The sequence below is a fragment of the Coenobita brevimanus genome, chromosome 51 (genome assembly GCF_032717465.1).
Source record: "Coenobita brevimanus isolate Jiangsu-jjx chromosome 51, ASM3271746v2, whole genome shotgun sequence".
Taxonomy (NCBI): domain Eukaryota; kingdom Metazoa; phylum Arthropoda; class Malacostraca; order Decapoda; family Coenobitidae; genus Coenobita; species Coenobita brevimanus.
This window is the reverse complement of record NC_137004.1, coordinates 38,092,004-38,118,526: the sequence shown is the minus strand read 5'-3', so window position 1 is coordinate 38,118,526 and position 26,523 is coordinate 38,092,004. Positions and strand designations below refer to the sequence as shown.

Below are 26,523 nucleotides of genomic sequence, written 5' to 3'. Positions count from 1 at the left end.
TAGCCGACTGATCCACTCACACAGAACAATTTAACATGTAGCCTTTGATTTCGTCAGGATTGGTGTAACGCGGTTAGGGCGTGAAATTCCAGCTACCGCCAGATTATTTTATTCAGCAGAGTGTTTCATGAGAGCCTGAGAATATTAAAATTATTATTATTATTATTATTATTATTATTATTATTATTATTATTATTATTATTTACTACTGTATTAAGCTTCCCAGTATTTTGACAACTCTAACATAGTCATCACCAGACGATTTTCTTCAGCTGAGAGTGAGTCGTAGGAAGCTGGGTATTACTATCCTGGGAAAATTCGTATATTCTGTGATGGATCTCAGTTCTGCTTATATTTTTAGTTTTTTCATACCCAGCATAAGTTTGCGTCCCTTTTCGAGCCAATCACTTGTTTTTTAGTGGCCTAATAAGATTATTCTACACCCATACATTATAATCCTTAACAATTCTTCATAGCCGGCAAAATATCTTAATATCCTTCTTCCATAATAGCGAAGATGTGTAATGGATGCAAGAGTGTATAGAGGTTGGGGGAGTGGACTTTCTGACCACTACTTGGTGGTGGCCAGAATTAAAGTTCAAGTAAGATGGAGGAATAGAAGAAGGGAAAGACGAGAGGAAGGAGTAGTTGCAAGGAGAGTGGAAAGGTTACAAGAGGATGAGAAAAAGGCAGAGTATAAGAGAGAAGTGGAGGAACGATTGGGCAAATATGAATTGGAGCAAATGGGGGACGTGGAAGGTGTGTGTAGAATATTGACAGAAGAAATATGTGCAGCATGTGATGTGGTGTGTGGAAGGAAGAGAAGACGGAGGGGGGTGCAAGGAACAGCGTGGTGGACTGAAGAGGTGAAACGGGCTGTGGCACAAAAGAAGAAAGCATACAATGAATGGATGAGAAATAGGGGCGTGGAAGAAGTTGAGAGGCGGAAGAGAGAGTTATATGTAGAAAGAAAGAGAGAGGTGAAAAGATTAGTAAGAGAGAGTAAGAAGAGAGTGGATGAGGAATTTGGAAGGAATTTGAGTGTAAAGTGGAGGGACTGTAAGAAAATATTCTGGAAAGAGGTGAAAAGAGTAAGACAGGGTGGAAGTGAAGTTAGCAGGGGAGTGAAAGATAGAAATGGTAGATTACTAGTGGAGAAGGGAGAAAAAGTGAGCAGATGGAGAGAACACTTTAAGGAATTGTTGAACGTGGAGGATGGAAGTAATGCGAATATAAGTGGCTGGGGAATGGCTGGGAGAAGGAGGGAGGTGAGAAGACAGGAAGAAATCAGTAGGATAGAAGTGGTGGAAGCAATGAAGAAAGTTAAATCGGGGAAAGCCCCAGGAATTGATGGAGTGTGTGGTGAAATGCTGAAGCATGGGGGAGAGATAGTAGTAGAATGGATGTGGAAGATGTGCAGATTGGCCTGGGATGCAGGTAGAGTCTCGGAGGATTGGAAGTCAGGTATAATTATTCCCTTGTACAAAGGAAAAGGGGAAAAAGAAGTGTGTGGTAATCATAGGGGCATTTGTCTTCTTAGTATAATAGGAAAAGTGTATGGTAGGATACTTATTGACAGAGTTAGAGAAAGAACAGAGAAATTAGTTGGAGAAGAACAGGGAGGCTTTAGGAAGGGAAGAGGTTGTGTAGATCAGATATTCATTCTCAGATCTTTAGTGGAAAAGTTTCTAGAGAAGGGAAAGAAGTTGTATGCGGCTTTCATGGATTTGGAGAAAGCATATGACAGGGTGGATAGACTAGGATTGTGGAAAGTGTTAAGAATATATGGAGTAGATGGGAAGTTGTTGAATGCTGTGAAGAGTATGTACGATGGTGCGAAGGCTGCAGTGCGTGTAGATGGTGAACTAAGTGAATTTTTCTCTTTGAAAGTTGGGTTGAAGCAGGGATGTGTCATGTCTCCATGGTTGTTCAATCTGTACATGGATGGGGTAATAAAAGAGGTACAAGGTAGGATAGTGGATGTTGGAGTGGCCCTGGTGAGAGAGGATAGTGTTTGGAAACTCCCTGTACTGTTGTTTGCAGATGATACTGTGTTGTTGAGTGAAGACGAAGGGGAGCTGCAAGGCTTGGTGGATGAGTTTGAGAGTGTGTAAGAAACGGAATCTAGCGGTGAATGTAGGGAAGAGTAAAGTGATGGTCTTTGAGAGAGGTGAAGTTAGTGAATGTACAGCGAGGTTGGATGGTGAGGAATTGGAAAATGTGAGTACGTTTAAGTGATGAGTAAGGATGGAGGTTTGGAGGGTGAAGTGCTTGAAAGGGTACAGCAGGGAAGAAAGGTTGCTGGTTCTTTGAAAGCAGTGATAAGAAACAGGGAAGTGAGCATGGAAGTGAAAAAGTTACTACATGACAGTATTGTGATACCAACTCTAACGTACGGAAGTGAAGCTTGGACGTTGTTGGAAGGACACAAGTCAAGAGTGAGAGCCGTGGAAATGAGTTATTTAAGAGGAGCCTGTGGAGTCACATGGAGAGACAGGCTGACGAATGAGGATATAAAGGAGCGTTGTGGTGTTGATGTGGATGTGATAGGAAGCGTTATGAGGAACACACTTAGGTGGTTTGGCCATGTGGAGAGGATGGAGGATGAAAGACTGACGAAGAGAGTGTATGTGAGTGAGGTGGAGGGGGAAAGAGGGAGGGGGAGGCCGAGGATGAGATGGAGAGATGGGGTGGAGAAGTATATGAGAGAGGGGGGTGTGAGTTGGGAGCAGGGGAGTGAAATGGCGGGGGACAGGGCGACTTGGAGGCGATTTGTTTGTGGCCACCCCAAACGGGATTGAGGCGTCTGGCAATAGATAGATAGATAATAGCTCAGCATTCTATATGGGAGATGGGAGACTTCTGTGAGATGCTAGTAAGATTCTGTGAGATGAGAGTAAATCAGTTCTAGTTACAGATTATTAATTTTTGGCGGCAGGTCTGAGCCAGCTTTATCTCAGTATATGGAGACTTATTACACCGACCAAAATAAAAATGAGATAATGACTGTGTTCCCATGTATCGGGCCATGTCATAACAGGGTGCGTGGAATTGTGTTTGTGTGTGTGTGTGTGTGTGTGTGTGTGTGTGTGTGTGTGTGTGTGTGTGACAGATAAATACCGTAAGTAGAGATAATGTGTGTGACAAACAGACAGATAGAGAACGTGTTACATATACACTGAGAGAGAGAGAGAGAGAGAGAGAGAGAGAGAGAGAGAGAGAGAGAGAGAGAGAGAGAGAGAGAGAGAGTTAGTGTTTTTGATCAGGTCGGAGGGCACCATAATAAAACACACACACACACACACACACACACACACACACACACACACACGAAAAACAGGAGCTGTAGAAAGAATATTTACAATTGTCTGACTGCTTATGCTGACTAAAACCCTTTGTGATTATACTTGGTTTGTTTTCATCTGACGGAACGGGGCCACTCCTGCTACTCGAATTCTAAGTCGTGGTAGTCTGAAGAACCTTAGTTACAGTATTTTGTGAGGTAGAAATTAGTGTCCTTGGTTACTAGTCAAACCATTCCTCCCCTCTGACTACATTTGGCCATCAATTGAGCTTGGGTTAGGAATCTTTGCCAGGTGATGGTAAATGCACTATAGTTAATATGAAGTATCTGAGTTTGAATATGGCAGTGGAAGGGTTAAGTGGTGCTGGTAAGGGACGCCTTCATATGGTGGCACAGGTATAAACAGGTGGCTCCACTGCCCGGTAACACAAACGTCTCTCAGTTGCTTCCCTCTCCCTCCCAAAGAAGGATGGTGGGGTGCAGGGGAGGCCAGCGTCATCCTTCAGTCCACCGGGTTCTCGTTCAGATGTTAATACCCCTTCTACTTTAACTTGACCCAGATTTTTGTCCGTTTTGCTTTGATCTCTACATCCTCTCCTAGCACTTCTTCGTAACTAGCATCATATTCTAGTATTTTTCGCAACAGTTCAGTATTTAAAGATGGACCGACTTCAATTTTAGGTCAAGTTAGAGTACAAATTGTGTGTATAGCTACTAAGATTTAATTAGTTCCGGATCCTTTGCCCGCGAACGTAAAATCGTCGCTGATTGAAGGCATCCAGGGACCAGCGTAATTAGTCATAATATATTTGCTGGTTATTAATTGGAATATTAAATATGGATACACAGGTGAGCGTGCTACACTGTCTCAGAACTTCTTTGTCTGTCTGTCTGTCTGTCTCTGTCTCTGTCTGTCTGTCTGTCTGTCTGTCTGTCTGTCTGTCTCTCTCTCTCTCTCTCTCTCTATCTATCTATCTTATTCTGCCACTGTTACGAGAAATAAGCTGCAAAGGGACGAAAATCTCCAAGTTAGCGTGGACTGATTAGAGATATCAGTACAAGGATATAAAGATTCCAGGTATATGTTGGCGTAAAACAAATAATTGATACCAGAACGACCATCTTTTGAGCTGGGAATGGTATACTCACACCAGAAGGTATATTAACATTATATCCATCATTTAATTCGAAGCATATGACCCAAGGAACTGAAACCCGCTGCCCACATGTGTATATGTATCAGTAATGCTTGCCTCACCATACAGTATACTCTTTTTACTCTAACTTGGCCTAAAATTGACATCTCCCCATCTTCAGTGCTGAGTTGTAGTAAGACATTAACACTAGAATATGATGGTAGTCATGAAAAAGTGCTTCAGAATGGATGGAGAGCCACAGTATTGTCTTTTTCTGCCACTGAGCTACGTGATAAAAGCTGCAAAAGGATGAATATTTGAGCCAACTTAAAGTGATTGAACTATAGCCTCCCATATACGAATACCAGTCTGATAGCTCCATATTGAATCACTCTATACTCTATCATCAGGCATACCAGTTATTCCGAGATGATTAGCTCTGTTTTGCTTATTTTCACATCCATCGCGCTTTATGTTTTCGGGTCCATTTGTGATGAGGGAGTAGGTGAGTGATTTGTTAACTTGGTACGGTGGGGAAAGGAATTAACCAATAGTCTAAATTCAGTAAAACAGTAGTGTGTTAAGCATAGCACCCCTTTCTGTAAATCTGTTATGTGAAGTAAATAAATTCTCTCAGTCATGCTTTTTCGCCCATAATGCACACACACATATCCATAAGCATCACAAAATCACACATATACACACCCTGCACGCATAAACATGTATACAAAAATGCATACACATTTCTACACCTACATATACATACACAAACCTACCTCCATCCTTCCCCCATCCCTGTAGAACCACCTGCCTCCACTCCTGTTGAACTGACCTAACCTGACGTGACTAGAGCTGATCCTGCCCTCCCTGAGCCCGACCACCTCACAGTGTAGATCATACAGTATAAACCTTGACCTCGAGGCTACCTAGAACCTCTTCCTCAGCGATATATTTTACCCTTATCTTACCATCTTGTCTATTATTTACGGCCTTTCAGCATGGGCATAGACTGCATGAATAGAGCCTCAGAGAATATCAAAGAGTCATATACAGAAATAAACTGGTAAGGACGAGATGATGGAGAGCCTGCTTATTGGACGAGATTATAGACGTGTATGATTGACCTTTGGAGATGTTTGGCAGGTCTTGAAGATGCTTGCTGCAGTGAAAATATTATAGCTCAAAGGATTGTAATGAATAGGAGTTTTTATACGATTAGTGTCGATATTTCTTGCCTAGTAAACATTCTTATACACATACCCACATTATACACATATATAGATAGACAGATGGATGAATAGAAAGAAACAAACAAAATACTGACTACCAGCGAGAGAGAGAGAGAGAGAGAGAGAGAGAGAGAGAGAGAGAGAGAGAGAGAGAGAGAGAGAGAGAGAGAGAGAGAGAGAGAGAGAGAGAGAGTGTAGACTGGGATCAAGGTGAATGTCGAGGTATAGAGTGTAGGTGGTTTGCGTGTGGATGTTAGTGTAGTATATGTGTGTGGAAGGGGTGCCTGAGTATATGGTGTGCGTCTGTGTGTGTGTGTGTGTGTGTGTGTGTGTGTGTGTGTGTGTGTGAGACCATCAATCAGCAGGACAGGTGGTCGTCACGAGCCACCTGTCCCACTGACTGATGGACCCGCACGCACGCACGCACGCACCACTCACTCACTCACTCACTCACTCACTCACCCACACACATATTCTCACACACACACACACACACACACACACACACACACACACACACACACACACACACACACACACATATATATATATATATATATATATATATATATATGTATGTACGTACCCTTTCACATACACACTCAACCACACACACGCATACATGTATACTGACACATAAATATGCACACAAACACATATAAACTCACACATATATATACATTCACATAAACACATGCTGAACTACATGTTACATACATCCGTACATACACAGGTGCACTTACACAAATATCCTGAGTCTTTTCTGCATGTGTCTACGATTATGTGCGCATACACTCATAGTTAAACACACACACACACACACACACACACACACACACACACACACACACACACACACACACACACACACACACGAATATTCTCTCTCTCTCTCTACCTGTGTTTTTCCCCATTCATTTAACTGTAACCGAAGGCCTTAAAGAGAATGATATTGCATTATGAACAGTGCTTTATATTCAGTTGTTTATGGACGCCTTCACGTGGTGGCACCGATATGACGGGGCGGTGGAGCTGCTAGGTTATACTCACGTTCGTCAGTCACTTTGAGATGAGACTATGATTTTATTCTCCTCCTCCTCCTCGACTGCTTTCCCTGTCAGAGGATTATCGGCGAATATTTACTCATGGCTGTAAATGAAAGCTTCCTAAAATGACCCAAAGAACTGTTCTATGGCGCTTTTAATCCGACCTGATACTAGTCACGAAGATGTGCTATGGAAAGGGTGTAGAGCCGTAGCATTGTCTCTGCCATTGACCTCCATTAAAAAAGCTCAAAAAAAAAATCAGGGCCAAAGAAAATGGGAAAAGGTGTAGCAGCATTAAAAAAAGGAGAGAGAGAGAGAGAGAGAGAGACAGAGAGAGAGAGACAGAGAGAGAGAGAGAGAGAGAGAGAGAGAGAGAGAGAGAGAGAGAGAGAGACCATAATTTGCCCCAAGAGACTGTTGCTAGCGTGAATGAGAACCAGGAACCGGAGATCTCATAATGAATCTGCTCTGATGGTATGTTCGCCGAAGCCAGGATGGAGCTAATTAGGTGTGCGTGTGTGTGTGTGTGTGTGTGTGTGTGTGTGTGTGAGGTGTAGTGGTGGTGGGGATCGATACTTCCTTCATCTCTCTCCGTTAGGTTTATTAGAGAGAGAGAGAGAGAGAGAGAGAGAGAGAGAGAGAGTAGGTGAAATGTGAGAATGCCGAGAGGGAGAGTGCCGTTCGTGGAAACAGTAAAATACCACGACACACCGCGTTCCCCTTACTTAAAATCCACAGCCCCTCAGAACCACGGAATCAGCACCCCCCACAGCAGGTGATTTTCCGAGGGTGTCGTCCAGTTTAGCTTTCTTTTGCTGCTCCCAGACTATTTTATTCATCTTAGGAAATGCCTCTCGTCTTGAAGGAATTTTACTAAGGCTGTAGCACCCTTTTTCGAAAATTCAGCCCCTAAGCTCTATAAATTCGTCAGGAGAGAGCAAGACGTCCAGGCATAGAGGGTTAGTTATAATTACGGGGGTGTCTGTATCAGAGAAAGGGATGCTTAACAGTATCGTGCAAGAGTACACATACACACACACACACACACACACACACACACACACACACACACACACACACACACACACACACACACACACACACACACACACACACACACACACACACACACACACACACACACACACACACACACAGCTGCAGTGGTAACGTTCTCGCTTGCCAACTGGTGGACGGGAGTTCGCGCCTCGCTCAGGTTGCGAAAAGTTTCACTGACGAAGTGGGTGGTTACTGTCCCCCTCGAGCAAAGGGACGGGTGTATGCGTGTGTGAAGGTCACAGCCTTACCCTTAGATCGGACCATATGAGCTCTCAGCTCCCTTCCGGGAGGGTAAAAGCTGACGATCACGACCATCAAGTGATCCTGACCGACCCGGTGAATTACACACACACACACACACACACACACACACACACACACACACACACACACACACACACACACACACACACACACACACACACACACACACACACAAGGTAATTGGATGGAAGAGGTGAGAGCAACAGAACTGCGTCGTTAAACTGCCACGAAAACCCTACACGATACAGCCTTTAAAACAGCACGCTAACCCTCTCGTGGTTCGAATAACTCTACCGTAGTGCACTATTCCCATATCTCTAACTCATGACAGTTTAATTCACCCGGATGAGTAATAGGAGCCTGAGAGTGTTAATACTAACCAGGACAACTCTAGTATTTTGTAGCCTCTCTTGATTCCTACTTCTCCTTCTTTGATAACCAGCCTCATTAATTTACAGCAACAAATGCTAATGACTTTAATTTGCTGAAGTCGGTGTCATTAGTATATCTTGTCCCGTATTCAGCTCTTGAAGGACGCGTCAGTGTGAGGAAGTAGGGTGTCACAGTCGCTTGCATTATCTGTTTGGAACTCACTGTACGAGTTCCCTTTGCATATTGGCTTATGGGTGAGATTTTTTTTTTTAATGTTTCATAGCGTGTTACCTGAGTCCAAGCAATTCTACGTATCACATCTATACATGTCACCACTTGGGCACTAATACTCACCTTCCATATTGAATACATTTTAGGATTGTGTAAGTCAGGAATGGTGTGGTAACAGCAAGGTTGTTTTCATAACATGTAGGCACATTTTGTGGAAGATCAATGAGATTATTTTTATCGAGATTCAGGTCACCAGAGTGTGGAGGTATGCTTTCTTGGATGCTCCCTCTGATACAGCGATCCTACTGTAGTTGGTGAACATAGGTTGGAAAGAATGGATAATGAGTAAGTAGGGCATTTCGTAGGTCAGCCTGAAGAAGTGTGGGAGACGAGGATGAGTCTGGGATGGTGTCTAGGGACAGGTGTGTGGCCTTGTTCAGGAGGTTTTACACGCGCCCCACGTGTAGGTGTTCAAGCATTTAAAGCCTGGTCATGTTCTCAGGTGCTCTCCTTGGTCTGGATGGAGCACGGCTGATGAGAGGCGAGGGAGATCGAGGATGGTAACAGGTGAATAGATGTTCTTGGGAGGTGGTTTCGATGTGATTGGTTTACGACTCATTTTGCCCAGGTGCTTTGTGTGTGTGTGTGTGTGAGAGAGAGAGAGAGAGAGAGAGAGAGAGAGAGAGAGAGAGAGAGAGAGAGATCCTTTACATATGTTACCAATCAGGACAACATTAACAAAAGCTCTGACTCTACAGCTTAACTAGGAAATACCATCCACAGTTATTATCATACTTTCCATACCATCAGTGCGTTGACATACCTGATCAGAATACCAAAAATACCAGTGGTGTTGGCTTGGTAACAAATGGTATGGCAGTGAAATTCCAATATCACCTGGTTAAGCTTGTAAGTCTTCAGGTGTGGAGAGTGGGAAGGGATTCTCTCTCTCTCTCTCTCTCTCTCACACACACACACACACACACACACACACACACACACACACACACACACACACACACACACACACACACACAATACCCCCATCCTTACCATGTTTTGTCTTGCCATTAGAATCATCATTTCACAAGTTGTTTACCGATTTTTTCTTCCGAACTTACGAACAGACTAAAAAGAATGGTAGAGGAAAAAAAAAACAAAAACAAAGGAAGCTGTTGTCGTGGATTATTAAAAAAAAAAAATAAAATTACAGTTTTGTCTCATAAATGGAAGGTGTAATGTGGGATTGGTTATTAGTGTGTGTGTGTGTGTGTGTGTGTGTGTGTGTGTGTGTGTGTGTGTGTGTGTGTGTGTGTGTGTGTGTGAAGGGTATTATGGTGATGAGTATGCAGTTTGGGTTAGAGACAACCCATAAATGCAGGCGACTGGATGAAGGTGAAATGTCTGATATGAAGAGCGAAAGTATGTATGTCGAGTAGTAGTAGTAGTAGTAATAGTAGTAGTAGTAGTAGTAGTAATAGTAGTAGTAGTAGTAGTAGTAGTAATAGTAGTAGTAGTAGTAGTAGTAGTTGCAACCCCAGGCTCATCTGAATGTGAATCCAGCCCAATAGACCGAAAGTACCCTTCTCCTGAGTCCACCATTCTCCTTTTAAGGGGTAGGGGGGGAATTGAGGGACGTTTATATGACCAGGCAGTGAAGCCGCCAGGTCATGTCGGGACCACCACGTGAAGACGACCCTTTCCAGCCCATCGATGATTAAAAATTTCATACTTCAGTGCCGTAAGAACCAAGTCCTGGTGCAAGTTCCGGGACTGGAGCCGTATCGATATAACAGGAACACGGGCCGCGCTCTGTCAGACAAACATCACGGGCAAAAATGGACAACTACACTGGGGAAAAATTTTGAGAGGCAGAGAGAAAAAAAGTAAAACTGTGGAGAGGCAGTGGAAAATGTGCGGTGTGTGCCTGGCTGGATAAATGGCAGGATGTCCGACAAACCAGACAAATGAAGAATTCCACCGCCCGTTCCATGACTCCCCCAGCTGTCTTAATTTGTCCTAGTTGTTTGTTTGGTTGTGTTTGTTTTTAGTGGCCGTATTAGTGTGTTTGCTTCTTATTACTGGCCACGCTGAAGCAATTATTTACTACGGCACACGAAACAGTTAACTTCCTCACCCCTTCAGTCCTGTGATCTACTTTCTAACTTATTCTTCCTACCAACCTGCTTCCTAACTTCCTACCAACCTACTTTCTAACCTAACCTTCCTACCAACCTACCTCCTAACACCAGACGATTTTATTCAGCGTTGCAAGGGCGTCTGTTAGTGAAAGTGTTTTTGAAGGCCGAATCTAACCCGTTCATAAAAAGAAAAAAAAATCCTGAGGTAAAGGCGGTAAATCTCTTGACGTCATTTTAAGTTCTTGCTACAACCGGGCGAGCTGGAACGAGACACCAACTTCTGTGATGTGGTGGTGATGATGAGGAGGGATTTTAGCTAGTTATGATGATGCCTGTGGTGCAGTGTGGTAGTGGTTGTTGCGTAGTGGTGGTGGTGTGGTGCTTCTGTGCTTGTGAGTTTGGTGTGGTGATGTTGGTGGTGATAATGAGGTTGTGAGAGCTGTGTGGTGGTGATTGCGTGGTGGTGGTGGTGGTGGTGGTGGTGGTGATGTGTGTGTGTGTGTGTGTGTGTGTGTGTGTGTGTGTGTGTGGTGGGAAGTATGGTGTGTTGGTGATTGTGTTGTGATGATTCTGTGGTAGTGAGTGTGATGTGGAGGTGACCGTGATGCTTGTGTTGTGGTGGTGGTTGAGGTGATTCTATGTGGGGTGTTGGTGATGATTACACTGGTAATGGTGAGGTAATGGTGATGGTGGTAGTGATGGAGACGGCTTGTGAGCGGTGTGGTGGTGACGATGGTGTAATAAGGGCATAACGATGATGATATGAGCGTATGGTGATGATGGCATTAGCTGAGAGGGTGGTGAAGCTAAGACAGAATGAAAACAAATTACAGCAGGGTAGAGTCATGGGAAAATACGAGTAGTGTAGGTGGGTAGGTGGCATGAGAACTAATTAAAGCTCATTAGTAACAGTATAGGAGCTAATTTGGTACGCGGACTGATTAACAATTCCGAATGTGTAGTCAGGATAATGCCAAGATAACATACAAACAGCTGAACAGTCGGTGTAGTTATGAGAAGGTAATGCAAAGGGTGATATGCAAACAGGTTGACAATAAATGCAATCAGGAGAAGGTAATAGAGATGCTGATATATGCAAACAGATTAACAGTAAGTGCATAAGAACGGTGCAAAGATGATATGCAAACAGATTAACAGTAAGTGCATGAGAAGATAAGAACGGTGCAAAGATGACATGCAAACAGATAAACAGTAAGTGCATGAGAAGATAAGAACGGTGCAAAGATGACATGCAAACAGATTAACAGTATGTGCATTCAGGGGAGTATAATCAGATTCGCAGGTTCTCAATGCGCCAGTTGGGACCCAGAATGCATGAGAAGGAAGAAGGAGAGGGCAAGACAAAAGCCCTTCCCCACCGCCTCTCCTTCAGAGCCAAGACCACCTCCAGAAATAGCCCGCCCGCAGGAGAAGGAGACGGAGGAGGATGAATTAATTGGCACACTTCATGAATATGGTGATTAGGCTTGGATCTCCGCCCCGCTCCACCCCTCCACACCCTCCCAGGAACCCCCTACCCCTTTCCCATCACCCCTGTCTCCCACCCCTAATCCCCTCCTCCTCCTCCTCCTCCCCCCCCTCCTTTCTCGCCTGGGTTGTCAGTGTGAAGCCTCTCGCCGTCATTCATTTAGCTCGCTTGTGATGGCTGGTAATTAGAGCTGGGTCCTGGAGCGTGGAATTTGCGTGCATATTTGATTTGTGATTATTGGCGTTGATTATTGGAGGAGTTTGTCTTTGACTTCTTCCCGAGGACTCTCTCTCAGTGGCTGATATTCTCACTTTATTTTGGGCTGATTTTCTTTTATTCTCTCGGGTTGATTCTCTCCTTCTCCCAGGCTATTTCTCTCTCTCTCTCTCTCTCTCTCTTTGTGTTTGTGTGTGTGTGTATATATATATATATATATATATATATATATATATATATATAAAATATAAAACCAATCAGTCATCATCATCATCATCATCATCATCATCTAATATATTAAGGGGAAAGAGGGAATTTAGTGGGGAAAAGTGCTAAGATTATGATGATGATGATGGTGATTATATGCGCTTCAGTTCTAAAACGTGCCTTTACTGAGAGATGCTTATTGAGAAAAACACACACACACACACACACACACACACACACACACACACACACACACACACACACACACACACACACACACACACACACACACACACACACGTGGCACGAATATATGCATAATTTGCACAAGCACACCTGCACTCTGATTTTCTTCTGCACAAGGTTTCTCAAGGGCGCACGCAAGGACGCACGCACACACTTCCAAGCACGCATATGTTTAATCATGTAAACAATTTGACAGATTTTTATTAACGTACAGCTTATATTTTTACACACACACACACACACACACACACACACACACACACACACACACACACACACACACACACACACACACACACACACACACACACACACACACACACACACACACACACACACACACACACACACACACACACACACAGTCAGCCTCACGTGTACTTGTGGAGCTTTACCTGGCCGTCACACCTGTCTTTGATCCCTCTCACTCCCCTTCATTGTTAAGTTACCCACACACTGCCACCCCACACCCTTGTCACCACTGCTGAGCCTGGATTCACGAAGTTACGATCAATTCCTTTTCGTAACTAAGATATATTTTGGCAGTGAGGGAATGGAGAGGATTTGTTCTGTTGTTCTAGATTTCTTGTTCTTTTTATTGCGGCGAGGAGAGGGACACCTTCACGTAGTGGCACTGATATGAAGGAGAACAGACAGTAACAGACTTATTTATCTGGCCAGTTACACAAATATCCCTCAACTCCGTCCCAACCCCCAAAAGGAGAAGGATAGACAGCCGGAGAAGGGGAGCCTCAGTCTGCAGTTCACCGGGTTCACGTTTCAGATGAACCTGGAGCTGCAACAACTACTATTTATAAGTGGAATCTTGGTTTGAACAGGGAGGCGATTTGTAGTTTCTTTGTGAATGTCAGTGTTGTTTTTCTAGTTGGCATAAGAGACTGCTTGGTGCCTCGTCCTTAGCGATTTGTTTTCTATCCTGCAGCTTACTTTCTCTCGACAAGTTTATTTATATCTTTAATATCGACACAGTCTGTACCAGTAATTTATAAAAGCATTGTTATGGTGTAGTATTATAGTCCTTTTCACCTTAACTTGGCCCAGATTTTTGTCCTTTTGTAGCTTATTTCACGTAGGTCTTGAATTTGGCTGTTACTTTGTGTTTTTCTTGGAAGGAACAATTTGCGGACTTTTGGCCATTGGGTCCTTCTTCCTTACATAAAAAAAAGCTCAGTGGCAGAAAATGATAATGCTGCGAGTCTGCATCTCATCCATAGCTCCTCTTCGTGACTAGCATCATATGCGAGTGTTAATCTATTGGTGCGACTCAGTATTAAAGATAGAGATGAGCAAAATTTTAGGCCAAGTTAAAGAGTATAGTCGTAGTGCCTTTTCCTTAGCGATTTATTTTCCATATTGCACGTGTATTTACTTTTGTATGCTGTTGATGTCTTCTTTTTTTTTAATGGACAGTTTGCATCAATAACATGCATAAACAAAAGGGCATTAAGATGTCATGTCCAGAATAAATCACTAAGGAAGAGGTGCCACGAAGCTTCCTGTGTCAAGAACCCAACCCTCCATCCAGGCACCCACTGAGGGCGCTGTGTCCTCGTGAGATACACAGCGTAGACCCCAAATGTACACAGCGGACAGTATACACAGCTTAGGGGGGAACTTTGGCTGGGATTGGGTTAGTTTGGGCCCTGAGTGGAATGCTGGTGTGGCCTGGTTGGGTTAGTGGCAGTGTAGTCGTGTTGACAGTTTTACGAATTATTGGGTCTGATGTCTATTTGCTCATTGTTTCTCTGCTCTCTAACTATTTGTCTGTTTATCTGTTTGTCTGTCTGTCTGTATCATCATCATCATCATCATCATCATCATCACCACCATCATCATCATCATCATCATCATCATCATCATCATCATCATCATCATCATCATCATCATCATCATCATCATCCAAACCTCCTTTCTCATCATCATCATCATCATCCCATTCATTCAACGTAATTTTCACTCAAGTCTTTCCAGTCTACAAACTATTCTATTTACCTTTCGAGCGATTTCACACTAGAGGGGTTAGATATACGAGCACACTGGCATACATAAACCTGGATGTAGCGACGGCGTGATACTCGATAATAGTTTTAAGAGGGTAACGCATATTTGTAAACGTTCGTAATGAGATAGTAACACATGTAATGTGATAAGCGTTAGTTATGAGCTAGTAACGCGTGTAATTTGATAAGCCTTGGTTATGAGATAGTAACGCATGTAATTTGGTATGCGTTAGTTATGAGATATTTTTTTTATAGTAACGCATGAAATTTGACAAGCCTTAGTTATGAGGCAGCAGCTAGTCTCCATTGTTATCACTGAAATCAGGCATCGTATCTGATTACACTTGACCTGTGACTGAGTTGTAAGAAGTCAGTGATGATTGTAATGTCTGACATGATTCCGATATTGTATGTCTTTGAGATTAGTTCATATGGGTTCAGAATTTAACAACCTCTTCCTTACAACTGGTACTGAAATCTGGGGCAAAGAGGGAACTTGCGATGCTTCATAAGTAGAAATGGAATCTTAATTGGGTTTTTCTTCTATAAATTCCTGAGGACAGCAGTGAAAAGAATAAAAAAAAAAATGAAGCATTACCCAGACTGCCGTATCTATCTGTCTGTGTACTTGTCTGTCTGTCTATCTGTCTATCTGTTTATTTTGCACATGGTGGTATTTTTGGAAGACCAGAAATACTAAAGAAATGAGATACAGTATTCTTGATATTTTGAGATGCTGAAGTAAAGGAGGTGGATGTGAGACAGAGTGGACAGACGTGCCAACGGTAATCAATAAACTATTTCCTGCCTCCTCCACACTGTCACTACTCATCACACACACACACACACACACACACACACACACACACACACACACACACACACACACACACACACACACACACACACACACACACACACACACAGTAATCCCTCATCCCCCGCCCCACACACACATTATCCTCCCACACAAACACATACACATTAACCCCTCTTCCCCCCAACACACACCTTAAACAAAACACTGAAACCTTGTCATTAAGTCACGTGCACAAACCATTAACATTCTAATTTCACTGTGGCTTAAACTGGCCTAGCTCATCACAGGTGTTTGCTTCACAGGTAAAAAAGAAAGGAAAATCAGACGCCCTGGTTCTAAGTACTTTCATGACCAGTGATGTTATATAAAGTTAAGGAAATGATATGGACGTAGCCAGAGAGAGAGAGGGAGAGAGAGAGAGAGAGACGTAGCCAGAGAGAGAGAGAGAGAGAGAGAGAGAGAGAGAGAGAGAGAGAGAGAGAGAAAGAGAGAGAGAGAGAGAGAGAGAGAGAGTCCCATCAGTTTGATCCCCTGTCTCACTGTAAAATTATAAAAGAATCCTTGTTCGGCCTTTGTACTCCTGGTTGATCCTTGTATTCCCTTTGCCTACATTTTTTTGACAACATTTAGAGAGAGAGAGAGAGAGAGAGAGAGAGAGAGTCTGCTGATAGGACGTGTGTTCTCTAATGGCCACTTATCTAACCCCGGTGTAAATAAACTGTATAGTAATTGAGTGTTTACCCTAGCGTGTATTTTTTTGCCTTTGGTTGTTCTAATTTTAATATTTACATTTATTCTAGCATGTGTTTATACGTCTTTGTGTTTATACAGATACCTTAGAAGGATCATAGGGTGAAGGCTTTTGCTTGTTACAAGAGACACTACGTTATATTAGATTCTTTACATAAGGGACTTGCAGCATTCAACCCCCTTTGCCAGGGCGCATTCTCTAGATTTCCTTCTTCCTATCTCGAGACAAACTTATTTAACATAGGGTTGATCTCTCGTGCTGGAGGGTTAATGGAGGCTTTAGTTAACCCCTTCAGGTGTAAAAGTATCCTCAGAGTTAAATAAAAATCGTCTGAAGGTAGAAAGAATAAATTCATTTACTGTGCCATCGTATTGAAGTGGTTGACTCATGTGGCAGCGACCTTGCATTCTCGAGGCACGGGGAGAGTAGGGAAGAGGGGGGATGAGGAGAAGGGGGAAGAGAAGGGGAAGAGGAGGGGGAGGAGAAGGGAGGGTGCAAGAGGGAGAATGTGTGTATGTGACAGTGAATTCCAGGTATTATTTCTAAGCTCAGGTACATTATAAAATCCGGGACAATTATTCACCTGCTATTCCACTTCGTCTGTTTCACAGTTAGAGAGAGAGAGAGAGAGAGAGAGAGAGACCAAACCTCTCTCATCTTCGAAATATTACCGGTATCCAGCATAGGTAAATGAGACTCGAGAGAGGTGAAGTATATATTTGGCGAACTTTGTTTTTCCTAGTACGTTGTTTCTCCGTGAAAAAATGAAGGAAATCTGGTTGCCAAGTCTCATTAATCACACCATTCTGTTGGCGTGTGTGTGTGTGTGTGTGTGTGTGTGTGTGTGTGTGTGTGTGTGTGTGTGTGTGTGTGTGTGTGTGTGTGTTTACCCTTGGTGTTCTTGCTTCTCTTGTTTTATCTGCATCATAAATTTAGGGTGACAAGTCGTTTTTCACTCATTTTTAACAGTTTCTTCGGGAGATTATGCACACGTGTTTATTTTATTCACTAGCGAGGCGTGAGAGAGAGAGAGAGAGAGAGAGAGAGAGAGAGAGAGAGAGAGAGAGAGAGAGAGAGAGAGAGAGAGAATAGAAAGGCTGTAAAGAGAGAGTGGAATGGACTTTTCTCCCTTTCAGTACAACACTTTATCATCTTAGATTCACGCTACACTTACACGCAGGCTCAAAAATTTACCCATATTTCATCCCTGACATTTCCCACTGCAGTTTTATGGCTAACCTTCCACAGCTGAGAAAGATTTGATGTGTGTGTCTGGCCAGGAATGACTTACTGATATGATACGTTGGGAAGGAAAGAATTGAGAGGAAAGTACAGGTGATGCACTGAGGGTAAAGGAGACGCGGTGGAAAAGCATGGATAATCACACCATTGACTCTAAATGCAAAAATCCGGTCGTCTATCCTGTGTGTGTGTGTGTGTGTGTGTGTGAGAGAGAGAGAGAGAGAGAGAGAGAGAGAGAGGGAGAGAGAGCTGTTAGGGTGACAGGACAGAGCTCTCCTTCACTGCTGTATATCTCGGCCATCGCCAGCAATTAAGGGTAAGAGCCAGGTCTTCTATGTGTGTCTAGTTTCTCGTCAGCTCTTAAAGTCTTACAGCACCTCTTCCTTTCCAGTTTAGTGCTGTAACTGGTATGTTTCTTTCGATACTTATGCAGTCAGTGGCAATATTATATATGTCTAATCTGGCTGTCTGTCTGTATCTGTCTATCTGTATAAACATTGTACCATACTTATCACCCAGAATTTATGACAAGGATCCACAACTGAGATTGATGTGAATAAATAAGCTAGAACACGATAACCTTTTATTTTATTTTTTTAAGGGATTTAGGCAGCAGTTGACAGGCAGGATACCCAGATAGGTGCACAGTTTTTAGTATTTATAATTATTTTGCGGGAAGTTTGTTAATGATTTTGATTTTTCTGACCTTATTATCGTAACTGCAGGATATTTAATCGAACTCTATCCACTTAAACATTTGATTTCGTGTGGGACTGACAGCTGTATCAGTCGTCTAACTTTTGCTGAATAATGTTAGTGAGTGGCAAGGGGACAGGGCCGCTCCAAGAGATTACCCCTCCTCTTAAAACAGAAAAAAAGTAGAATATTTTGCGTGTAAGGTGGACCCAAGACTTCAAGGGATTTATCCATATGTGAAAAAGCAAATCTTATTTACCCCCAGGTTATCCATACGTAGAAATCAAATAGGGACCTGCCGTGTAAATTCGACGGTTGCGTGTAGTGTGGGAGAAGATTGGAACTTAAGATAAATTGATTCTTTGCCTTACTGATCCATGTGTAGTTGATAGGCGTCAGTTCTAGGCCATCTTCCTCTTGTGGGAAAGATGTGTGTAATAATTTCTGATTTTTATGATTGCATCTTATATTGTTTCTGGAGCCTACCTCATCCCCTTCTCTGGTGGTGAGAAAAGTAGGTTGATGATGATGATGATGATAACTGTGATAATAATAGCAATAATAATAATAATAATAATAATAATAATAATAATAATGATGATGATAAATGATGATGATGATGATGTCCTCTCTTGCAAGAACGTGATGACAGGAGCCCGGCCAGAAAGCCAGACAATGATCCGGTCCCTCGAGACTCCCCCCTATTCCCCCTATCCCCCCCCACACTCCTCTTGTCCCTCTCTACTTCCCTGCTCCCGCCCCTCCCTCACCTCTACCCCTCACCCCACTCCTTCCCCCCTCTCTGTGTTATCCTGCGCCTGTCCCTCCCTCACTCCCATTCCTCTTCCCCTTCCTTCTCCACCCCCACACCCAGCTCCTGCCCCACACACCCACTCCTGTGTCGTCCCTTGCCCCCCTGCTTCTCATCCCACTCCTCTTGCCCCCTTTTTCTGCCCCCCTGCCCCTTACACCCATTTGCTCCCTCACTATCGCTCCTATTGCTCCTTCTGGCCCTCCTGTCCTCCTCCTCAATTCTCTTGCCCTCACCCCCACTGCATTTGCCCCTAGCTCCACACCCCTGCCCTTCCTGTCTCTCCTCTGCCCCTGCCCTTCACCCTTCCTGCCCTGTTGACCTTGCCCCTTGAGATTCCCCCCCCCCTCCCACCCTGCCCTCCTTCGCCTTGCTAATTAACGTCCTCAGGCAAGGCATCGCTTCTTCACTCACTTTCGCTCACCCAGTTTTTTTATTTTTTACGTCGTCATCATGTATCTTTTAAATGCCTCCTTGTTAACCCCTTGAATTAAATGACGTAACTAGCTATCTATCTATCTGTCTATTTGTATACTGTATCTATCAATCTATCTGTTGACCAATCTATCTTGTATTTTATTTTAATCTTGCTACTTCCAGACGATTTCTTTCAGCTGTCAGGACTAAAGTCTTTAATTTTTTAGTCTTTTACCCATTCTGTGTAAAATATAATAATTTCTAGATAAGCAGAATGGCCCTAGAAAAATAAACGAGTCTTTGGTTGCAGATAGCTAGCTGTAGGAAAAAATATATATATATATCTAAATCCATATATAATAATAATTTTTAGATGGCAAGAATGGTAATGGAAAACAAAGGATCTATGGACACAGTAATCTGGCCTCAAAAAAAATCAGAGAACACAAAAATTCGGAAAAAAATAAGCGTATACAGAATTTCAGGAAAACAAAAATAGGAAAAAATCAGGGAAACAAAAATAGGGAAAAAAATCAGGGAAACAAAAATTGGGGAAAAATCAGGGGAACAAAAATTGGGGAAAAATCAGAGACAAAAATAGGGAAAAAAGCAGGGAAACAAAAATAAGGGAAAAAATAAGGGACACAAGAGCGGGGAAAAATCAGGGAAGCAAAGAATTAGGGGTACGAAAGTTCAGGAATAAAAATCAGGGAACAAAAACTCACGAAAGCCAAAGAACCAGGTTACACGAAAATTCGGGAGGGGAAAAAATGGATCAGCGAACACGAAAATTAAGAGAAAAAAAATACACATACAGAAAAAAAAAATCGGGAAAATAAGTAAAAATAAGTAAACACAAAAGTTCTAGGGAAAAAAATCAGCAATGTTTGTGGAAACCAGTAATTCAGGGGAGGAAATCAGCAAACACACACACACACACACACACACACACACACACACACACACACACACACACACACACACACACACACACACACACACACACACATCAAGAAAATACCAGTCTACGCTTATACTCACCGTGAACGTAAATTTGTGTGGACGTGAAGGCAGGCAGCGTAGAGTCCTTTGCCATCCCAGCCCGCCACTCTACGCTACAGATTGCCTTCTTTTCATATTCGCGAAGGATTTAGGCTTTTTAAAACTTTTTCCATCATCTTTGCCTCTTATTAAATTCCTTCACTTCCCTTTGGCACTCCGGCTTCCGTTGGTTAAAAAAAATTGTTGATTTGCTTCACTGCAATGTGGCAATAGAATTTTTCCGTTCTTTCACTTTTTTTTTTTTTCCAGGTTTTAATATGCTGTGGCATTTTTCATTTCAGCACTATGTACATAAATGTCTGTTTGATGTTAATTATTCATTTTAATCACTGGAAACTAACGATATATAAGAAGTGTTTAGGCATATTGAGGTGAGTGTGTTGAGATTGTGGATGTGTGTGTGTGTGTGTGTGTGTGTGTGTGTGTGTGTGTGTTAGGTGATTGTGAGTGTGTTAGAGTGTGTTTAGGTGTGATTTTGTGAGTATATTAGAGTGCGGTTCTTTCATACACGTACTGTCCCTCTTTATGGTACACCTGGTAATGTAAAAAGTGTTGAGGAAGGTGAGTGTGTCAAGGTGTAAGGTTAAGTTTGCAGCATGAGTGTGTTAGGGTGCGGTCCTCACACACCAATCTTCCCCATCTCCGTATTCGAAAATATAAGAAATGCTGAATTGGGTGCGTGTCTGTGAGTGTGTTAGGGTGCGGTTCTCCCAGTGTCCATCCTAGGTATTTTAGGTTGTGTTAAGTGTTAGAGTGTGAGTGTGTTAGGGTGCGTAGTGTGAGTGTGTTAGAGTGCGGTTAGAGTGTGAGTGTGTTTGAGTGCGCGTAGTGTGAGTGTGTTAGAGTGCGGTTCTCACACACTATTCCTGCCCCTCTCCATACCCTGACTAACCCGCCTGCCAGCCAGCCCCCTCTCTCCCACCCCCCCTCACCCCTCCCCTCCTCACTTCACACTTGTAACATTACCTCACCAGCATCTCACGTCACCCCACTCACCTCAGTGTGTCACTTTAATATGTCATGTCACGCGAAAGCCCTTGAATCCGGTGACATCTCTCTCTCTCTCTCTCTCTCTCTCCCAGTTTAGTAAGAGTCCCCTAGTAAAGATATTATTGAATGCTATATGGAAGAGGTCGAGAAGGCACAGAAAAAAAAAAAATTAACCAAATCATCAGGTAATAGCAAGCATAAATACTGTATATAATATGTCCTCGGAGGAAGTGGTTAAAGTCAAAATTGTTGGCTTTGGACCTCGTTTTGACTTTAGACCGAAGAGTTTTTTCGAGCGAGTGAAGAAAGTCAAGATGGAGTCAATTTAAAGTCGAGAAATTTTAATCAAAGTCCAGTTGGGTCAGACATATTTTGATTTATTTTTTCTTCTTATTTTTTTTTCACTTACACGACCCTTTTGATTCGTGGTTTTGAATTAATGTTTCTTATTCTGGGTGCCACAGGAGGCTTCGTAAAACCTCCTCCCTAGCGATTTATTTTCTGTATTTCACCTTATCATCCTTTTGACTGTTATAATCTTGCTTTATTATCGATATAGGTTTCATCAGTAATATACAGGAGGTTGTTGAGGTGTAATATGCAGAGTAAATCGCTTAGGAACAGCTGCTACGACATACCCAGTAACCTTAATGTGACGCTATAAACAAACCTCTAGTAATCCTGTTCTTGTGGCTAAATGGTTTCTGATTCTTTCAATTCATTTGGGTTTATTTATGTATTTATTTATTTATTTAGTTATTTTAGTTAGAGCTGCCTTACAGTAAATACAAATGCAAGTCAGGATAAAAGCGAAGGTGAACTTAACCCTCTGTTACCTGCAAAAACAAACAAACAAACAAAGAAAAAGACGTCATACTCTACCTTACCATGCCAGCTCACCTTGGCCGGTATTGAGGAAGCTCCCTAACACCATTTCCAAAGCGATTTATTTGGCTTATTACACTTAACTGTTCTCTTCCGTGTTAAATAAATCCTTCCAATATATCGCCATACTCTGCATAAATAACGTACAAAAGGATACTAATCAGTCATATTCAAAAATAAATCTCCAAGGAAGAAACCCCATGTATCATTCTGAAACATGGACGAAACAGTGTGATATATGGAGTACCCTGTGAACGTAAATACGGAAATGATCCTTGGTAATTATTGGAACTCGAAATCGTACAAAAGTTCACATTCAGGGCGTTCTCTCTCTCTCTCTCTCTCTCTCTCTCTCTCTCTCTCTCTCTTTAAGGCTTTAGGTTAATAGATTAATGTGTGTCTTACAAAACTCATTCATTTTCAGATTCATCGTACTCCAGGTGTGCGATATTTTATTTGCTGACTGTACCTCACCTTGTCATTGCTCCGTCACCTCTCTCCGTCCATGTCAACCTACCATGTCACTTCACCGCAGCAGCACAGCATGCCATCCCCCCATATCATCTTCCCATGTCATTTCACTCACTATGTCACCCCACCACACGAATCACCACACACGTCAGTCAGCAGGCCACACCGAATGCCTCCACCAACTTGCCTTACCACACCCGTCACTACCCATCTCACGCCCCACTGCACTTCCCTCCCTAGAGACACGGAGAGAGAGACAGGCAGGCTAGCAGCTTCCACAAACCTGCAGAACATAGATGCAACATGAAACGGAATAGGACAAATGCAGTGTGTCCAGGCATCTCGAATTGAACAGATCTTGAATTTGGCTCACTTTTTTTTTTTTTTTTTTGAAGGAATTGTTTGCGGGCTCCCAGCCTTTGGTTCCTTCTTATTTGCATTAAAAAAAAAAACACACACACACAATGCCCTAAATATATCTCCTTTCGAATTACGGCGCCGGGAAATAAAATCAGGTAAGTAATATATTCAGTGACCCAGGTATTTTTCTTTTCGTATTAGAACACCGGAAGTAACACCGGAAGTCACATCTACAGTACACAAAATGTTTATAGTATTTTTCTTTTCAACTGAGAGCACCGAAAAACAAAACGAATGATTATGATGTCGAAAAATTAATATTCCTCCTTTCCAAACAGAGCACTGGTCAACAAGAACATAAGAAGAGAGTAAAATGTTAATAATGTTTACAGCAATCAAAAATGTTTCTCTTTTCGAATTACAGCACAGGGAAGCATGAACGTAATAACATATAGTGTTTCCCAGCCCATGTATTGCTGGGAAATAGGGTTGGGATGGGAGCCACGGTGGTGCTGTGGTAACGTGTTGGTCTTTCTAAACGAATCCTGGTTATGGGCGAGGATGAGAAAGATAAAATGAGATGCATTGGAAGAGACAGGGAGAAGCGAGGAAGCTTTATCGTGTTATCTCCATCTCTCACAGCCTCCAGAGAGAGAGAGAGAGAGAGAGAGAGAGAGAGAGAGAGAGGAGGGGGAAGTGAGTGATTAAAGGATTAAGGTTGTGTGTGTTTGTGTGTGTGATCAGAAATGGTGTGTGTGTGTGTGTGTGTGTGTGTGTGTGTGTGTGTGTGTGTGTGTGTGTGTGTGTGTGCGTGCGTGTGTGTAGACAAGCAAAAACGTGTCGCATATATTCGTGTGCACATGACTATCAACGTGTATACCATTAAGCTAATGAACGTGTGTGTACCTACTTCGTGTGCCAGTATATTTGCCAGCGAGTGAGTAAGGGAGTTTATGTGCATTCATTTGCGTTGATCCTCGCTCGCTTTTGTCCCTCACCGCCAACTTCGCAAAATAGGTTAAAAATAAAGGCAGAAGATATGAAAGTAAAATAATCCTTGGTCTCCTCACATTTACATAAGAGACGTAGATGGAAAGCATACATAAAAAGGTCAGAAATTGAGTTGCCCTTAGGTAAATATGCGCCACTGATCTTGACACGGATTCCATGACCCACCCTTCACTATAAATGTTGTCGAAGAAGTTGAGAGGTATTGGTCTGAGTCTGCGCCTCTCTTCTGCCTCTGTCTCCTGCCGGCCATTGCTTGACGAATTTGGCTCCTTTCTCCTCGTTGTGAGTTTCCATATCAAACCGGGTCAAAATTTCGTAGTGCTGGGTGGGTCACGCGGGAGTGGCGCCAAGCGTACAATAAAAAATTTCACCTCTTCTTTCCCTTTGGACTTGACTTTCAGCATCAAATATCCTCAGCAACGGACACGTTTTGACTTAACCACAGATCTTAGCAGCGTCGTGTGCTTCGGATGCGCAAGACTAATATCCAGAGAGAGAGAGAGAGAGAGAGAGAGAGAGAGGGTGCTCAAGGTAACAGGACTTTTGTTATCGATTTTACAGTGTCAGGGTGCATACAGAATGAGGCTAGAATCTACTTTTTTTTTTTTAAGTTGTTTGTGTAGGGGAGATGGTGGAGTGGATAGAGTGTTGGGATGAGAGGGTGTTGGTTGTGGGTTTGAAAGAGAGAGAGAGAGAGAGAGAGAGAGAGAGAGAGAGAGAGAGAGAGAGAGAGAGAGAGAGAGAGAGAGCTGTATTAAGTGCCTTGGCGATGGTCACTTAGCTAATAGGATGGGAAAAAGGAAGGATGAGAGTGATGCAGGGTGAGGGTGAAGGAGAATGAAATTGAGATAGAGTGAGGGTGAGGCAGGATAAGGGGGAGGCAGGATGGTAGTGAGGGAAAGTGAGGTTGAGACAGAGTGTGAGGATGAGAATTAGGCAGGATGAGGGTGAGGTAGGATGAGGGTGAGGCAGGGTGAGGGTGACGTAGAGTGAGAGTGAGACAGGATTATTCTGTAGTGAGGTAGGGTGAGGATGAGGCAGGGTGGGAGGAGAAGGGTGAGGTAGGATGATTGAGGATGAGAGTGAGACTGGGTTTAGTGAGGTAGGGTGAGGGTGAGGCAGGAGAGGAGTGAAAAAAGTTAGAGAAAGGGTGGGTGAGAGAGAAGTGGGGTGGACTGTGGCGGGATGAGAAGAGAGAGAGAGAGAGAGAGAGAGAGAGAGAGAGAGAGAGAGAGAGTTGGCTAAGTTTAACCTCAACACAGGTGGGTGAGTGTGAGTGACGGTGAGAGTGATGTGTTAGTGAGTGGCAGGAAGTGTAACCAGAGATGAGGTTGAGAGAGAGAGAGAGAGAGAGAGAGAGAGAGAGAGAGAGAGAGAGAGAGAGAGAGAGAGAGTCCACAAAGCGCATAATAAGAAACTAGAAAATTTAATATACTTTTATCGGAAACAGAGCAGCTTCCTTACGTGTTAGTGTGTTAATTTTTGACAACTAACACCTTTTTGACTTTTCTATAGTCTTTTTAAATAAACTTGGTCCAGATTTTGATCCTTTAGAGGTGAATTTCGTAGAGCTGAGTGGCAGAATAAATCAATGCTATGGCTCTATATCCTTTCCATAGCACTTCTTTGATACTAGCATCATATATTGTTTTTACTCTAAATTGGCCCTGATTTTCGTCCATGTTAAGTATAATGCACGTAGCTCAGCGGCAGAAAGAGACAATATTTTATCTCTTTTGTTTCCAGAGTACTTCTTCGTGACTAGGATCATATTCTAGGCAGTGTATCTGTTATGTAATTTACGATGATCTTACGTAATAAATAAATAAAAGTGGATAAGTATTCTCCATTAAAGAGGACTGGGAAATACAGAGCAAAGAGCCAGGTGGGAACAGGAACAGGTTGTGAGTGAGTGAGTGAGTGAGTGAGCAGTTGAGTGAGTGAGTGAATAAGCAATTGAGTGAGTTAGCGAGTGAGTTAGCAAGTGAGTGAGTTAGCGAGTGAGTTAGCAAGTGTGTGAGTGAGTGAGCAGTTGAGTGAGTGAGT

The 26,523-nt window shown here is 42.9% G+C and overlaps 1 long non-coding RNA gene across 1 annotated transcript in view; it reads right to left on the bottom strand.

Annotated features, from left to right (window-relative positions):
• Nucleotides 1-21,580, bottom strand: part of LOC145400117 (uncharacterized) — a 32,547-nt gene extending 10,967 nt beyond the window's left edge. The window contains exons 1-2 of the long non-coding RNA XR_013897400.1: nucleotides 21,275-21,580; nucleotides 20,740-21,096 (exon numbers count right to left, since the gene is read on the bottom strand). This is a non-coding gene — a long non-coding RNA (uncharacterized LOC145400117). The remainder of the gene's footprint in view (nucleotides 1-20,739; nucleotides 21,097-21,274) is intronic.
• Between the last annotated feature and the right edge of the window lie 4,943 nt (nucleotides 21,581-26,523).